Here is an 18166-nt window from a genome sequence, read left to right as displayed (position 1 = left end):
CACATTAAGCAGTATTATTTGAGCCAGGCTATGATCATTGTGGCTATTTAAATATTGGAGCTACACCATTTTAAAATCAAGAGTTTACAAGGTTAATGCCTGATATTTTATCTACGGCAATGCTTTAATCTTATTTATGCAGAGTTTCATCTATGCCTTACAACGTAATGGGAACAAATATGCCCAATGTTAAACACCTATTGAAATACGAACCTAAATATTAGCAACAAATTGTTCAATTTCAACATAGCCAACTCAAATCAAAGACAGAATGCATTTACTTGCCTATATAGTGAAGTAAAACAAATATAACTTAAAAAATAAAAATTAGACATTCATTTCTCCCACAGTCCATTCTATGAATGGCCCTGTTCCTTTCTTCTATAATATGGATTTTAGGAAATCAATTTCCCAAAGAAGTCATGATCTCAGTCCATACCTACATGGGTAACTCCAGGGCTTGTGTGAGAGCAGAACTTTTCTCATTATGGATCCCTTCTAGTAATACCTTTAAACCCTCAAATTTTGCATTATATCTATACAGTTTTAGAAATCTGCTGGGGCCAATCAGTGTTGGAAACATTCAACTCACAGACATGTAACCACTATGAGCAGGGCCTTCCTCCTAGTGAAGGACTGTTTCATTTTTCTCCAGCACTTTGCTGCTCAAAATAAACACAGTAGAAGGGAAATTATTCATTTCACAATTCATCATAATGTTGGTTTGTGACTTTCAGAATGCCAATTCAGGAAAGGAATTTATTACAGCTCAAACCGAGTAGAGGATACATTTATAGAACTTAATTAGGAGAAAAATATGAGGAGAGGTAAAAAAATGTCAGATTGAAATGAATTCTATATTCAAATACACATAAGAAGGCAAAGCAAATCCTTGGAGCTACTGAGTATGATGTATGTTGGCTCACAGCATCCCTGGCAGACACACGCACACTTGACTCGATGATAAATTACCTTCTTTAAGTGAAGATAACTAAAATCATTGATGTCTTTACGAACTTTGAAAGCTAAGTTTCCAAAATGACTTTTGTGAAGGGAGCTATTTGTAGAACTTAAGGAAAGAATACAAACACAAACCCGTTGGTGGTTAATCAGTGTTTTTGCAGACTCTTCTGATCTCTTCTACTTTGGGGCTTCCTCCATACCACCTGTAACTTCTACTTCCTTTTCACATGGACTGATCATACTAATCACGCTCTGGTTTTTTTTGCCCATATACTCCTTTTCTAATGCTGACTTTTTTTTTTTAATATCTCTCATCTATAAATGACTTTTTTTTCTAATCATTCTGGACAAATTTCAGTCCAACACTGATATTCTATTCTTTAAAGAATATGATATTTTACTTCATCCATGAAATGGTCTTAAACTAAACAGAAATATTTCCAGCATATAGAGAAAGGAATTTAATGCTTCCTAACAATTGATTAATAAATACTTGTTACTGAATTAGTCACTGAATAAGTGCATCAGTAAAGACTGGGTCATAGTGATAAAGATCCCCAATCAAGAGTTGTAAATCCCAGCTTAAGTCACTCCACGTGGGGGATGATCAAGATGGGGATCACGGGGTAAAGGCCATGGACCAGAAATATTTCCCCAGATACAGAAGTTCAGTGTTATTATCAACTTCATAATGAGGCACTGCTATCTGAAATCTCCCTCCTCCTCTTCGTCGTCAATTAACAGTAATGATATCTAACATTGTTTGAAAACTTAATGTGCACCAGAATTTGTACCAAAAGCTTAACTCACAACAAGTAGAATACGAGCTCATGAGGGCAGGAATTTATGTCTGTCTGTTTGCTGAATACTTGCTGTGTACTCAACCCCAACAGAGGCTGGTACATAGTAATAACAATGATGTTGCAATAAATGATTGTCCAATGTCTGACTGAGTGATTTACTTTGGTACTATTACTTCTTTTATTTTATGAGTAAATAAGCAGAGGTTGAGATATTATGTAAATTGCTCAAGCTTACATGTGGTAATGGATGGATTCAACAACTTTGAATCCAGGACAGTCTGACTTCAAGGCTCATGATTTCAGCTACTTCTACTTAGTATCAGTCTTTCACAGTTTATTTATTATATGTGTGATTGTAAACATCAATAATTCTTATTACAGAGATTGGAGATGTTATCACTCCCAGAAAATACGTAAGTCATTTGGTCATTGTTAAACCCTGCGTTAAAGAGCGCGTCTAGGAATTGTCAGTGTAGATATAGAGCTGAGTGCCGCCTGACATAATCATCTTAAAGGGGTTAGAGGACCCTACTCTTTCCAATTAAAATGCTCTGCTGCTGTAGGAGAAACCAGGTGAGTAGCACCTCTCCTACATTCTACATAAAGCCTCTGTGCTGATGCCTACATGTTGCACTTAATAAGATCTCTAGTTTGCTTTCTTCTGCTAATATTATAAGCCTTATATTGTACTTCAAGTTGTCAGAGGGCATTGATTTTTTATCCACCTATTTTCATAGATCACTTTGTAAAGATTAATTGTAGAAGGATATTTAATAAGCATTGATTCCATAGGATTTTAATCTATTGAGAATTTCCCCAGTACACTCAGGCCTCAACTGTATCCCTCTGCTTATCTCTGAATCAGTTTTTCGAAGAAGCTGAAGAGTAGGAGAAATAACTAATACCTTATAGGAGTCAGTTCCTGATGCCCAAATTGCTTAAGTTAACTCATTTAATGGTCACAATACGCCTACGAGTTAGGTCGACTATTATCCCCACTTTGCAAGTGGGGGAACTGGGGCACATAGAGGGTAAATGATTTGCACAAGGTCATGAAGCCAGGAAGTGGCAGAACGTGGGTGGATTTGGGTGGAATTTCTCCACAGATGACCTCTCTCAGAGGGGTGAGCTCAGAGCCTCAATTGCCTTTTCCTTTTTTAGATGATAACAGGAGCAGAAGTCAAACTGAATGTTGTCTTATTTCTGTCTGGGGGATTTATTGAGATGCATTTTGAAGTTCCTAAAGAGCTGATCATTTTTTGTCATTTTCTAACGATGTGTGAAAGATTGTAACTATTGTCACTTGTCATTTTCTGGAAGTTGGGCTTTGGCTAGGTTCAGGGTGGTGGAGGGATGGATCAAAGATGATTGAGAAAGAAATACTTATGGTTTCAAACAGAAGTTGGACAACTTTTCTGTAAAGGGCCAGATAGTAAATCTTTTAGGCTTATGGACCATGTAGTCTCTTCCCTAACCACTCAGCTCTGCCGTTGTATCACGAAAGCAGCAACAGACAAAACATAAACGAATGAGCACAGCTGTGTTCCAATAAAACTTTATTTACAAAACCAGCTGGTGGGCCAGATGTGACCTCTGGGCCCTAGTTGGCCTACCCCTGTTCTAAAGCATTTGCACGGCATGGGACAGACTAGTGTTTAAGAGTGTGGGCTCCAGAATAAGAGTTTGAACTCTTGCTCCAGTGTTTACTTTCTAGGAATCCTTAGATAAGTTGTTACCAGCCTTTTCCTCAGGTTCCTCTTCTGAAAAATGGGAAGAAAATAGTATTGACCTCATAGGTTTGTTTTGAGAATTAAATAAGTAAATACATATAAGGGACTTAGAATAGTGTTAGACACAGAATGAAAAGTCAGTAACATTGTCTGGTTCAGAGACACAGGGTCCCTGAGGCCAGCCTGGCTAGTTTTGAATATTGGCCTACAATTTACTTACTAGCTAATTACATTGTACAATCTCTCAGCCTCAGGTTCCTGATTTGTGAAAAGGAGGGAATAATAAAATTGATTCATAGGGGTGCTGTGTTGTGAGGATAGAATAAGTTGATATATAGAAAGTGGTTGGAACAATACCTGAACGTGGTCAGCTCTCCGTGACTGTTAGCTGTTACTGTTATTCAACATGATTGCACTTCATTGTAACCTGGCCCTTCATGTAGGTAACTTCTGTAATCCATACCTGCCTCTTCTAAAGATCATGGGTAGTAAATTTAGTACTTACAATTGTAGATATTTAAAGAAAAATGGTGTTTCTGTGTGGTTTTGATAGACACTGGACATTGCTGTGCTTTATTTGATGTTAAATCCGCTGATGAAAATGCAGCCACATATATTATACTTTCACAAATGAACGTAGGTAAGTTTTGTGGTTGTTTCTGTCATGATACTGTTCTTAGGAACACATTGAGGGAAACAGTTACAGCCTGTACACACTGACTCCTATCCCTGCCTTCATGTATACAACTGGCACAAAGGAGTTGCTGGCAATGGAGGAAGGTTTCCTCTAGTCCCTGGGCATACTGAGATGAAGACAGCATAGTTCCTCTCCTCAAGCTCTGTCCACAAGTAAGTGTCCTTCTTGTAACCAAAAAACGACTTTCATTCTCAAAGATGTCTTCCCGAAGTTCTAATTAATAAGAATAATGAGCCCTTACTTAATATCTTCCTGGCAGCTGCCCTAAGTGCCACAAAGTCATTGTACTTTAAACTTTGAATATAAGTTTTCTGCTTCCCTTTAACTTACTATTAATTATAATTACAAGATTCAAAGACAAAGGCCCTGTCACCTCATTCCCGAGTTAATAAGCTTGTGACTAAGGTGAAAATAGTACGGGAAAGCATCTTAAGGATTCAAAAAAAGAAAATGTGGATGAACACTAGTCCTGCTTCTTAATCAAGTCATGTCCTGATGAGCTATCCATCGAGTGTTTTGTTAAACAATGTACCAGGCATGTTACATAAAATATTATGTTCTATCAGAGATTTTCTCTTTTATAATAGGACACACTCCTTATAATACTTCAAAAGGTCTCCTCTCTAATTGAAATTTTTCTTTCCAGTAGTGGCGTTACACAGAGATATTTTGGAGGGAAGATGCGTAGGTGTACGGCGAACACTATTAATTATCAGTAGAGTCGGTGACATAAGCAGCACTGTTAGACTTTTCAAAGAGAAGAATATTAATCCAAAAAAAGATTGTCACAAGAAAGACTAATTAGATACCTCTGTCTTCACTTTAGGTTATTCAGCATTGTAGATGTTTCCTTCACTTCAGCTCACAGGCTCTAATTATTTCCAACACAGAAGATGCACAGTAGGTTGAAAATGAATCAATATCAAAATGTGTGCCCCATGAACATTAGGTGACCACTTATCCACTCGTCCTTGAGGACAGCACACACTCACACACGACATCTGCTTTTATCCAGCTTACTAGGACGAATATACACAAAAAACTTGGCTGGCTGTTGTCCAGCTGATGTTCGCATCTTATCTTTGGCTATACACCAGGATTTATGAAGCACTCTAACATGAAGCTTTTTTTCATTATTTCAACAAGTATGTATCAAAGGCCTCCTTTGCAGTATGCAAAACTGACAGGGGTATCACTTTCAGGGAGCTTACATATGAACGGGGGAAACAAGCAGCAACAATAAAATAACTGAGCAAAATGACCCAGCTATAAGAAAAAAGTAACATGGAGATATGACAGTGATTTGGGGGAGAATGTTATCTTCAATGAGGTGGTTAGGGGGGGTCCTCACTGAAGACATGACATTTAGCTGAGATCAGCATGGCAAGAAGGAAGAAGCATCTTTAGGACAATTTAGAGGCAAGTGGTTTCAGGCACAGGTGACCGCACGTGTAAAAGTGCTCAGGCTGAAAGGAGTTGGTGTTCTCAAGGGATAGAGGAAGGCCAGGGTGACTGCAGAGAGCAGGCAAGGAAGACTGCGTGGAGGACGGAGGAGGAGCAGTAGGAAGGCAAGGATCAGATCAGGTAGGGCCTCATGGGCTAAGAAAAGAAGACTGACATTTATCCTAACACCACCAAACGGTTTTAAGTAGGAGAATGATGTATGATTGATAATTATTTCAAAGCTCTCCAGCTGCTGTGTGGTAAATGAAAAAGTGGGGAGCAAGAGAAGAAACCAGAACATTAGCTAGGGGTGTACAGTAGTGACCTAAGAACAATGGCTTTAGATCCATTTAACAAACAGCTCCTCATATTATGACAGATGCTACCTTAGTATATTAACATTTTCACCATTATCTTTAGGAAGAGTCAACTCATAGTTATTCTCACCAACAAAGAATATTAAACAATTAAATGTACTTTAAAAAGTGCAAAGTAAAATGGAATGAAAGCCATAACACAAATATGTGCACAAAACAAAATAATTAGACATCTGTCAAAATAAGATATCAGGTTTCATTTATTTTCAGAAGTCAGCTAAGAAAACGTGAAAATATGAAATCTTAATACTTCTCTGGCACTTTAAGAATTGTGATATTATAGATGTTATTCAAAGCTAAGTAGGATTTATATTGTCGGGATCTGAAAAGTAGCACCTTCCTTTCACTTTTACTAAATAGGTGGGGCATTTTCACAGTTTATGGATTCATTAATAATGCCCTGGAGTATAGTCATAAAGTCCTTTTTATTGTTCTTGCCCAGTGTTCTTCCAATCATATATGTACAGTAAATTAGGAGTGAGTTGGTACCAAATAGTCCTCCCCTTGCCTCACTACCTGGCTGGTAGCACTAATCCCAACCATCAGTGAAGTAGAGGCAGGCAAGACTGGATGTGTATTCTGGCTCATCTGTGGGGAAAGGCCTTAGGCAGTGACGTAGATACTCAATAGATATTGTGATTCAAAAGTCCATTCCTCGAAAGAACAAATTCACACACATTAGGTAACATCATACCATTCATCCATATTATCAGTTTACAGACTAAACCCAAACCCCTTTTAACAAGATATAAATTGTTTGTTTTCTCACCCCACATAAATAAGCAATTCTGCACAACTTTCCAAAACTCTACATTTTATTCTTAAATTAGATAGTACACATTTATACTTTTAAACTAAAGTTTTAGTTTAATTTCAAACATTATCTGTTTTCTAGGAAAAGTCTTCAGGTTAAATAAAGTCAAATTTTAGCTATTTGCAATTAAATTAAATCAACTATAACTAAGGGTAATACTATTTTTATTATTTTAACAAAATACTATTTAGTTACCTCTTCTATAAATGCTCTGTTGAAAAATACAAATCTACAGTTTTGTATTTTTAGATTTTTAATTCCCCCAATACACGTACATGCATAAAGATTTTCCACCAACACTCAACTCAAACATCATTTATGGAAAGTCAACACGTATTCGAATATGTAGCCTAATAATCTTTCAAAATACACGTCACCTCATCTACACAGCTGGATCTCGTTGTTTCTCGGGATTGGGGAGCTTCCGCCCTAGTAAGTGCACAAGCCAGGCCATTTCACAGTTATCCTCCAAATGAAAATTCTTAAGACCTGGGGACCAATGGCCTTGAACAAAAGTCATTTGACTTTACTATGTTTCTGTTTCCTCACATTCAAAAATGTGGCATCATTTATCCTGTCTCCTTTGCTTCATTCTTGTTTTATTTATCTAATAAAACAAAACTTAGGAAAGGACACTTTTAATATGAACAATATCATTTCCATTTTATCCAGAAGTTTTGAACTTTCTATTAAGTTAAAGAAAGGCTATTTCAGAATACATGGACTATACAAGACAACTAAATATAATTTATAAACTCCAAAACAGGGGAAGCCAGGCCCCACTATTTTGGTAAATGGAATGAGGAAGATCAATGAAACAGGTTAATTATCTCCAGATTTATGAACACATCTCCTGGAACCTTTCTGCTAACTTAGCAGCTGAACATTTTATGCTACATAGTTTTATACACACTGTGCTCCATGTTATGAAATCGCTGAAGATTTATATGGTTTAACAAGTTTGAGAAGTGACATTACACATTTATGTTCTTAAGAAACCCATTTCAATAACAAAGTTTATTTGGTTGTTCCATGTTTCAGCAATTTACAAGAATTCTGTGCAGTCATGAATATAAAATTTTCTATTTCACATCTCCTTAGTATAATAGTGACACAGAGTAGATGATTTTTTAAGCTGAAGTCAAACTTCCCCAAGGTAAAAGCTCTATATAAAAATATCTCTTCCAGGAGGATGTTTAGAAATACAACCTACATATAACCTAGAAATAATTGGAAGTATTACTACTTAAGACTTGGAATTGACGTAAATTTACATGTTGAACAATAGTACAGAATTCTGTTCTGAACTTGGCCCAATTTATTAGAAACCACCAAGCCAATGTGATGATTGTGAAGATGTTTAACTATGGACAGCTTATTTTTGGTACCTATTTGATAAATAAATTAGAAAGCCAAAATTAACTATTTATGGTTGTTTTATTATTGAAGAGTCCTCAATAAAATTCAGCACTTTTTTACTAAGTAAGTTTTGGAATTTAGGAGATATATTGAAATGATCATAAGTTACGTAAATCATCCTGGGTCTCAATTTCTACACGAAAAGGTGTACTAAGACTGAACGAGTTCACATCATCTGGCCTCATTTGTCTCAGAGGCCATGTCGCAGGACTGATGGGGACAAGAAAAGGGAACCAATCTCTGAGTGTGGTACTCAGTGGCTGTATGTGGCTGGTGATGTCAGAGACGGAATCTGAAGAGCTGTAAGGAGAGAGCCCCCCTCAGTTTCCAGTGGAGGGGGGAGAGGAAAGGGAGTAGGAGAAAGGGGACAGGAGTAAGAACTGAGATGATAAAAACATCTCAATAAAGTTGCTAGAAAACACAAACAAGTTCAAGTCATGGTTGGCCACCAGGTGTATACAGCCAGAGTTGATGAACGCAATGAAAAGTGTAAGTTTAAGGAGTGGGATTAGGTGGCTGATAGGGCCAAGGTGAGAATAGATAAACACAGAAGACTGTGGGGCATAAATCCCGAAGAGGGAACCAACTAGACAGAAATGGGTCCAACTAATGCCAGATTAAGAATAGCAGGGAACAGACATGAAATGGGTCTGGATAATTTGCCATCGGTGAGATCCTGCTTTACCTGTATTTTATTTGCATGCATTTGTCTCGCGTCTTAAATGCTGCTGACATCTCCCAGGTACTCCACATGAAAGAAGCAAAAATAAAGTATGTATTGACTCCCTGTTCTATTCCAACTACGCACTCTGGGTTAGAAAAGGGAGAGAGGGAGCAATCCAATCGGCAAGCTGCTACAACCTCAAGTAAGCACCGGAGCTTCTGCTCTCATCCAGCTCAATATTACAACCGGTTAGACCAAGAGCAACTGCACAGATATTCAGTTCCGTGATTTATTATCTACCCTGAGTTCCACCACATTCAGTGGGAGAAATAAAAGGTATGCACCATTCCCAATTCTCTCAAGCACATCGTTTAATCAATTGTCTTTTTATGAATAACTCAAATTGCGGGGTTCACCATGTGCAGTGCAGACCCCAAAAGTGTTCCCTATCGCATATGGCTCTGACTGCAGTTACTTTTCGCATCATGTGCACGTGTATGCCTCTCTCTGGGGGTGTGTGTGTGTGTGTGTGTGTGTGTGTGTGTGTGTGTGTGTAGCTTGTTTGTTTCAACATTTTGTTGTCCTTAGCAAGGGAAGGGAATCTCAGAGCAAGGCAGCCAGGAGAGGGGGCAAGTGTTTGCTGGAGTGTTTATCAACCCCTTTATCCTGCTTGTTTAAACTCCCCCTGGGTCTTGTTGTTTCCTCTTTACCTCACTCATGTAGATATAAGAACACACAAGAGTCTATGGTCCTGTGCACACTCTGCTTTATCTCTTCTCAGTACAAGGTTTCGGTGACCCGTAAAATTTCATCTGATTTAATAACTTCACTTATTTTATTTTAACTCTACTTGCTAGCTTTCCATCCTCTTATATAACAGATCAGCTGCTCCTCCTGCCCCTCCCCCACATCTTTGTCAGTATTGCTAGTGCACTGAAGCAATGTGTAAAACACAGGGGAAAAAAAGAGTGATGTGGGTAGATAGTCACGGGAAATACTTCTTTAGTTCATTTTGGGTAAACTTAGGCACTGACAATTCTGAACTCCAAGTTGCAAATATATTAATAAAAATCATTCTTATTCTAGAACATTTTTACCAAAAGGAAATTATTTTTTATAGCATAAATATGTTATTAGTTTGACAAAAATAAAAAGGACTTCAGATGTTATGATAAAATATATTTTTTTTTTGGCTAAAACAATCACAGCAATAGTTTAAGCAACGGAGCTCTATATAGTAGTTACCCTGAAGACTCTGTGGTCTGTGTACCCTGGACCTGGCACTTGGAAAAGATACCTAAGCCTTGGTTTCCTCTTCCATAAAATAGGGATAATAAGTCTCTTTAACTCATACAGGAGATTAGATGAAATAATTCATGAACCATGTTAAGCGTAATGCCTGGTGTTCAATAAAGTTTAACTATTCCAATTATTATTTTAAATACCTTTGGCAGCTATTTCTCATATAGCAGATATTTAGTGAGTCCTTGTTGTACACGGAATTGTCTCCCAAAGATGCCCATGCCCCAGTCTCTGGAATCTGTGGATATGCCTATAGCAGGGAAAGCTACTGAAGGGTCTAGTCTAATCCCAGGAGCCACTAAAAGCAAGAAAAATAAGGCAGAAGTGTAATCAGAGAGATTCGAAGCCTGAGAAGGTTGATTCACCTCGCTGGCTTTAAAAAGGGAGGAAAGGAAACATGAGTCACAGAATGTGGCCAGCCTCTAGAAGATGAGACTATCCCCACCCTGAGAGCCAGCAAGGAAACAGGAACCTCCGTCTTACAACCACCCAGAACTGAATTCTGTCCACCATCTGAACGAGCCTGGTAGTGGATTCGCCTCAGGGCCTCCTGACAAGAGCCCAGAACTGCTGATGTGTTGATTTTAGCCCAGTGAGATTCTAAGCAGGGGACTCAGTGGGACGGCCCAGACTTCTGACCTACAAAACTGTGAGATAAGAAATTGACATTGGTTTAAGTCACTAAATTTGTGGTATTCTGTTGTAGCAGCAATAGAAAACTAAAACAGTCTTACAGTGAGTAACAAAGGAATTAAATTTCTTTCAAAACATATAGTCTCTTTCATGGAATATGAAATTATAGCTTCTAAAATTTTAAGTCTAATATGAAGAGGTCTCACTGTATTAGATCAGTTGTTTCTGATAATAACAGATCCATTAACATCTTAATTATAATTATATTATTTTTTGTTAAATTAATCAAACAATTCTAGATGGAAATCAGTTCTATGCCATGGACTGGTTTTCTTAATGATATTTTTTATCAGTTTTGAACCACACAAGAACACTGTAATTAAGTCAGAAAACTGTAGGCAAAGAAAGGGATGTGAAATAAACCACTTTAATTTCCTCCCCAATGAAATGATGAGGTGCATCTTGTTCTCAGAGGAGTTTCTTTAGGCACTTTAGGCAGGTAATTTCAGCAGGGGCAAAGACGTATATACTACATGTATATAATATTACGTATATTATATTATACTGTACCATAATATATTATATATGTATTTATATATTCTAAATCTTTCCAAACAGGCTTCAACTGGTTTTATTAGATTATTAAAAAATAATTGATTGTCAATGGTAAGCTCTCTTTACCAAAAAAATAGATATGAAACTAATTTTTGAAACAATAACTTTCAACCTCTCTAAGAATCACAGAAATTTTTGTATGTTTATGATAGTTTTTGATATATTTTAACTTGTGAAAAAGAATTGACAGATGAATTTACCTCACTTAAATCATCTGACTATGACTATGATTATGTTCTGCCTTGTGTAGCTATTTTTCCCCCAAATAACCTTTGATTATTCTCTTTATGACAAAAATATATGGCTCTGATATAAAAATACATACAATTGGGAATAATTATGAAGACTATTTTTCTTTTATTTTTGTTTAGCAACATTAATAAAAGTAAAAATATCCTTAAGAATAAACTGGGTCTGTTTGTTTGTTGTTGAGTTGTATCAGTCCTTTAATTTCCAAAATATATAAAGAAGTCATACAACTCAACAACAAAAAAAATGAACAACCTGATCAAAAAATGGGCAGAGGATATGAACAGCCATTTTTTCAAAGAAGATATACAGATGGCCAACAAACACATGAAAAGATGTTCAATGGCACTAATTGTTAGGGAAAAGCAAATCAAAACTACAATGAGATATTGCCTTACACCTGTCAGAATGGCTTTAATTAACAGGACAAAAAATAAAAAATGTTGGAGAGGATTTGGAGAAAAAGGAACCCTCATGCACTGCTGGTGGGAATGCAAACTGGTGCAGCCAAAATGGAAAATAGTGTGGAGATTTCTCAAAAAAATTAAAAATAGAAATACCACATGATCCAGCTATCCCACTACTGAGTATTTATCCAAAGAACATGAAATTGACAATTCAAAGAGATCTATGCACTGCTATTATCATTGCAGCATTATTCACAATAGCTAAGATGTGGAAGCAACCCAAGTGCCCATTAACTGATGAGTGGATAAAGAAGATGTGGTATATATTTACAATAGAATACTACTCAGCCATAAAAAAGACAAAATTGTCTCATTTGCAACAACATGGATGGCCCTTGAGGGTATGATGTTAAGCAAAATGATCCAGACAGAGAAAGACAAACACTGCATGATTTCACTCATATGTGGAAGATAAACAAACACATAGATAAAGAGAACAGATTAGTGGTTACCGGAGGGGAAGGGGGTGGGGGGGTGGGCAAAAGGGGTCAAGGGGCACATATGTATGGTGATGGATAAAAACTAGATCATTGGTGTTGAGCGTGATGCAGTCTACACAGAAACTGATATGTAATAATATATAATGTAATGATATAATAATGTACATCTGAAATTACACAATGTTATAAACCAATATGATCTCAATAAAATAATTTAAAAATAATAATAATATTAAACTGGGTCTTTTGATACAGTTGCAACTTTGCAATAATAGTTTTAGTCGAATTTTACATTTATTTCTCCTCTGAAATTTGTTTAATTCTATATAACGTAAATAAGGGGCTGGCCTGGTGGCATAGCAGTTAAGTTTGCGTGCTCCACTTCCGTGGCCTGGGGTTTGCCGGTTCGGATCCCGGGCACGGACTTACTCACCACTCATCAAGCCATGCTGAGGCGGTGTCCCACATGGTGCAACTAGAAGGATGTACAACCATGACATGCAACTATCTACTGGGGCTTTGGGGGGAAAAAAAGGAGGAAGATTGGCAACAGATGTTAGCTCAGGGCCAAACTTACTCAAAAAAAAAAAAATTACTATAATATAAATAAACATCAGCTCTTGAGACCATTGTTATTTTCTCTACCACCACCAATTCTGCACTTAATTGCTTTGCAACGTAACTTTGTGGTAACTCTCCCAACTCTGAATAGGGGACTGACCATGTGACTTGCACTAGCCAATGAGATGTTAGTCAATGTGGCACACTCAAATGGCTTGAAGAGTGTTTGCAATGATTAGGTTCTCTCTCCCTTCAGCCCTCTATCACTGGCATGAGAACGATGTACCTTCCCTAGCCTGACGGAGGATGAGAGACACATGGAGCAGAGCCAAGATGTCCTGATTTTCACCCCATGCCAGGTCAGCTGAGCCACACACATGTGAGGGAGCTCAGTCAAGATCAGAAGAACCACCATCCCAGCTACAAACAACAGAATTGCCTAGACAACTACCTCAGATGTCTGAGCATTAAACACTTACGGTTTATTACTGAGGGTTTATGGATTTTTTTTTTTACACAAATTTCAGATGAAAAAAACTAAATGATACAGATGCATTATTTTATAATACTTTGTGCCATTTGAGATACTTATTTTTTAGAATCAGAAAAAACATTCATTTTACATTTTCCCCATTGACTGTTACTGAAATAAAAATAATTCTTGTGTATATATTACTTTGAATTTATTATCACCTTTTGTGTTCATTGTGATTAAGAATGTAACTAGATATAGAAAAGCAAAATAAAATATTAACAATTTAAAAAGTTTTTTTCCGCTTAATATCATGTACATTTGTTTTGTATTGCAGTTTGAACAAGAGAAAAGAGTTTAAGTTATTGTATAAATCATAGCATTTAGAGTCACAGTCATCGGACATTGGGACTTCCTACTTGGATATGTACCACGTTATATGTGCGTTGTGAAAAACACAATTTTGTGTGTGTGCTCACTCTCCACTGCCACTCAGTATATTTTGGCGCTTCTTTCTTTTGGTGCTTCTTTCTTTTGGTGCTTCTTTCTGTGTTTTCAAGTTATCTGTATTGCTATGAATGTAAAATTATTTTATTACTATCCTATGATGACCTTTAATTTGGAAAGCAGTCAAGTTCAAAAAGAGTTATATAACATATAGACGAATAACTAAAAATTGATTTCAAAAAGTATTTACTATTTATGACAGTGTTTTTCTCCATTGATAAATATAGTAAAAACTTGGCTATAGCTTTGAATATTTAAAACTAATTTTTAAAATAATCTATGTCTCTTAGAGCCTACACCTTATCCATAATCAATTAGCATTTATTGACTATTTACTGTGAGTTCAGGATTTCACTAATCAACAAAATGAGGAGAAATAAAATATCCTTTCTGTTATTGGGTTTGTAATCTGAGGCATTTAATTTTGTCCTCTGAAAAGTGGTAGATACTGTGAATATTACATAAAATGATACATTTTTCAAATTTCATGTGAATTAATTTTCTGTGGCCTAATAATCTTTTACCAGTCAGAAATTCCAAAATATTTTGCTGTCAGTCTCTGCGTCCTGTTAGAAATCAGAGATGACTGAAATCACTGTTTTCATTCCTTTCTATCAACTGCAGTCCCTCTTTATCAATTACCGTAATTTCCCAGTGATTTTCGTTCTTCTTTCTTTCTGACTTCATCTTCTCCATCTGATCTTCAAGTGTTAACTTGGCTGAGGCAGAACTCTGGCACTGGAAACTCCTCCCACCTAGCTTTTCCCATACGCTATTTCAGGTTTCATTCGGTCATGCTACTGAGTTGCTGCGAACGTCAAGAGAAATGGAAAATCTTTGAGCAAAATGAGCGTTCCCTGTTCTAACCTTCTGCTCTCTGACCGTCTGAAGAGGTGAGGACGGCAATTAGAAGGCAACCAGCTCCTTCACCTTTAGGCTTTAGCTTCCTTATTCCTAATGTTACTGCCACTCACACCTGCTGCTCTGAACTAGGAACAAGCCACAAGTCTTACAGACGCTTTATATAACATCATTACAATTTCCACATTATAATTATAGTTATAATTTTTAGCGTAATTATAAAAGATTGTTAGAGGAAAGCCTCTCACCAGTCCCTGTGCTTTTAGGAGGATTTTCCTTTAAAGGTTGCACTCCTGGCGTCTCTCCAGCCCATCATTCACTCCTTCTGAGGATGCAGGAAAAACTTATCTGAGTGGCTGCATGGTAACCCTGGAGTAAAGAGTCAGCTTTACAATGCTCAGCTCCTTCTAGCTTCTTCCTCTTCTCTGGATCATTCTGCCTGCAGTGAACACACATTTTCAGCTCTTCCGTGTAAGCCAGGTATCACTCAGCGTTATCTTTCCCCCAGTAGGCTAGCCTATTTGAAAGAGTGGAGTAGTAGAAAGCCCATTGTGGCCACATATCAAAATATCCATCTAATCTAACCGTAATCGGTAAAAGCTAATATTTATCTCCATCTTTCAGAGTCTTGTGTTTAGCTCTCAATGAGTTCTTAACTTGATCAAGGAAAAAGGGTGTGTATTAATTAGCTCTCTGAATTCCAAATCTTGAAGAAAACGACAAGCACTAGCATTTGGAAGACTAAAATAACGTAGTTTCCATGATCTTGGGGCATGCTGCATCTGATCCTCATAGCTTTTAGGTAGCTGCTACTGTGCCCTGTGTTTCCAGGTTTGCTGCTGCTTTGATGAACTTGTAGATGGTTCTGACTAACGTGGGCCAATTGCGTGGCTTTAGACTCCATGGATTGTCTGGTTCTCTATGACTGGCTTTATGAAACAATTTCTGAAACAATATGAAACATTAAATTCTAAAAATCAGCTTTTTCCTAGAAATTACTTGTAGAAAAATAAGCTTTCTTGAGATATATAAGAAACAAGGCTTTTCCTTACTATAATTTTCTTAAGACTTCTAAAATAACGTTCTCCATACTTGGAACAGCTCACTTGAGTTACCTGTCTGTACATTTATTTCCTAGTTTGTAGAAGATAAATGTTGAGGATTAAATAAAATTTAAATTAAAGCACATAGAAAGCACTTAGGAAAGCATCTGTCACTTATTAGGTGCTCAATTGAATGTTTGTTCTTATTATGATTTTTGTTATTTCCACACTGACGAATCACTTTCAAATTTCTAAACTAATTTATTTTTCTAACTTTAAATCACATAATAATTGGGTTTAAAGTATCTCTTCAATTTCTTTAATACCTGAAGCCCTCAAACGTATGTAACAATGATGGTCTATATCTAGTGCTTAATGTGGGAGGGGGAAAAAGCCAGATGGTTATCTGCTGGTGTTTTCAGTCTTTTAATGCTCACCGGAAATGTAGACTCTAATGAAAAGAAGTGATTGATGGATTCTTGCTTCCTACCAACCCACCTAAAGAACTATCTCTATGGATTTCTTTCTAAGTTAGGTTACAGGCAAAGGCTGTAAAAGATCCGAAACTATTGATCAGTACTTTGCTGCGGGCATGTAACAGAGAATTGTTGGTTTTCTATTCCCTCTTCTGACAACAGTAATATACCCTTTCTCTATCTTTGTCATAGCTAATCATGAGAATTACTGGTTTAACAGACAGTGAAGAGTGGTGATGAATGTTATTCTATATAAACATCTCTAATAATCTTAAAAAATATTTTTTTGGATAAATTAGTTTTGCCTTTCAGCCCTTCTGGAAATACAGAAAACTTACATATTAACATCAGGGAAATGTCTACCTCTCCATTCAATGGCAGTTCATATACAGAAGGAGATGAACATACTACATTAATAGCTCCTCTTTCAATGCACAAACGTTCCACAATATCTAGTGTTGGATATTAACAAAATAATACTTTGGCAAGTGATACATTAAACATCATATAGTCATCTCCTATTTTTAACAATTCATTTCTTTAGTAAACTTATCTAAGTGGCAAGATATATGCAATAGAATTGAATGCTTATACACAAATTGTATATATAATTTTTTTTGGTAAAAAACATATACATCTTGTTTCTTACTATTAAATAAATCACGAAAATGAAAACAAAATAAAAGAAAAGATATATAAACACCAAATATCTCTGAGGAGACTGTCAAGAAAATAAATTTCCTTTCAAAATATACAAAACATAAGTGTGCAATATATGTTCCATGATAATGATATACATTATTCAGATCAAGTTCTCAGTCCCTTGCTTGTATTACTAATCCAGTAGATGCTCCTTCATATGAAAGAATTATATTTCATAAGATTCTAAAGCTTTGTGAATTCAAGAAAGAAATAAAATTATAATCTTTAGGACAAAATTATTCAAAACCCACAATTAACCCATGTATTATATGGAATGTTAGGTTGCTTTTGTATTTCATTAACCTCAAAAGAGATTATATGATGTAGACCTATTTTACAAGACTATAGAAATGAACACGAATGTTTGATTATGAATTTAAAACTCATTTAGTAGTTATATCCTGTCCCATTTCTGCCATTAAAATATTCTCTGTTTCTTACCATTAAGAGAAAGTGGATTCTAAAAAATGTAGAGGTTCAGAGAAATTTTTTTCTTATAAATATAACAGATTTTGGTTATATAAATATCTGTGCCACTAAACAAAAGCCCCAAAACAGTAATGTACAGATTTTATTATGGGGTTTAAAGGTCAAATAATGCATGCATAATTTGCCACAATGAACGTAGCCGTAATTACAGTCTAAAAGAAAGAGTATTCCCAGTACTTAAAAAATTAGTCCTCAATTACCAAATAAGCTGCCTTATATTTTATTAATATAACAATATAACTCTACTTTAAACCTGAAAAGTAATGAAACCTTAAAAATACATCAACAATTAAGTCAAAACAGCTTGCACGAAGAGTAATGCTAAACCCATGCAAGTTATGGTTACACTTAGGTGATTTCCAAATTTTAAGTCTTTTTCCATTAAAGTGATTATTTTACTCATTTTGAGGAAGAGATTTTTTTCAGGAAAAAAAATATG

At 36.2% G+C, this 18166-nt stretch overlaps 1 protein-coding gene across 4 annotated transcripts in view; it reads right to left on the bottom strand.

Moving 5' to 3' along the window:
• Positions 1-18166, bottom strand: part of LOC131398997 (sperm-associated antigen 16 protein-like) — a 598225-nt gene that overhangs the window by 471227 nt on the left and 108832 nt on the right. The gene's annotated exons all lie outside the window — the stretch shown is intronic.

Source organism: Diceros bicornis, chromosome 37 (genome assembly GCF_020826845.1).
Source record: "Diceros bicornis minor isolate mBicDic1 chromosome 37, mDicBic1.mat.cur, whole genome shotgun sequence".
Classification (NCBI taxonomy): domain Eukaryota; kingdom Metazoa; phylum Chordata; class Mammalia; order Perissodactyla; family Rhinocerotidae; genus Diceros; species Diceros bicornis.
The sequence above is the reverse complement of the archived record's forward strand: the minus strand, read 5'-3'. Positions and strand labels throughout refer to the sequence as shown.